The sequence below is a fragment of the Pteropus vampyrus genome, unplaced genomic scaffold (assembly GCF_000151845.1).
Source record: "Pteropus vampyrus isolate Shadow unplaced genomic scaffold, Pvam_2.0 Scaffold179, whole genome shotgun sequence".
NCBI classification, from domain to species: Eukaryota; Metazoa; Chordata; class Mammalia; order Chiroptera; family Pteropodidae; genus Pteropus; species Pteropus vampyrus.
The window spans coordinates 931554-932599 of NW_011888960.1; positions in this window are offsets into that span (position 1 = coordinate 931554).

Genomic DNA, 1046 nt, shown 5'->3' on the forward strand with positions numbered 1-1046 from the left:
AGGGCAGCCTTGAGGCCCGAATCTGCAGCCCTTGGCTTTGCTCAGCCGAGCTCGCAAACCACCTCTGTGCTGGAGTCTCCGGGGACCCTCCTGTGCGCTCCGCTTCACAGACGGGAAAGCGAGGCGCGCAAGGGCCAAGGGCATCCTGCTAAGAGTGGCAGGCAGGCACTTGACCCTGGGCCTTCTGAGTCGCATCTGGGGTCGCTTCTGAGTCGCATCATCCTTCTCACAGTGGCTCCTCTCTACCTCAACTTGATTCCAGGGTTGAAAGCACAGGGACACCTTGGGCCGGGTCCTAGGCAGCCTCTGGACGAGGGGCCGTAGCTCTTTCTACAAGAGGCTACAGTTTGGCTTGTTCATCCCTGCTGAGCAGCTGCTGTGCGCGCACAGGATGGCAGAGCCGACTGCTGTGCGGCTCTTGCGTCCCCGCCTGAGGCTGCACTGGGACCGATGGGATCTGGGTGGGCGCGCGGGGCAGGTGTCCACGCAGAGAGGACCGTGAATGACTGAGCAGACCCTGCATACCCAGCTTTCGTTACAACAGTCCCCTGCTGTGGGCACCGTTCTCACCATTCTACAGATGAAGAAAGTAAGGTCCAGAGAGGTGACATGGCTTGTTCGCGATCACGCAGGTGAGGGTGACAGAGCCAGGATCTGAGCCAGCCTTCGTCAGGCTCCAAAGCTCAGGTTCTAACTCGTTCTCCTGGTGAGGGGAGAGCCTGAGGTGGGAAGGGGGCAGGTACAGGTGCAGACTGGGGCCAGGCCTATGAGGTGCCAGGCTCGGAGTGGGTGCTCCCCCGGGCTCCTGGTTTCATGCCCTGGCTTCACGGCTGGGGCAGGTGGGGTTTTCGTTCCTGCAGGAGAATGGACTCAGTCGGTCCACTGCTGAATCAGTTCCTCTAGAAGCCTAGCCGCTTGCTTCGGTCTTCTGTGGAGACAGAGGATCTCCAGCCTCAAGTGTGGGCTTATCTCCCGTCGGCCTGGCCCAACCCCACAGCCCTGTGGTGGGCGGAGCCAGCTCCCCAGGAACGGGGGTTCCCTCTAGA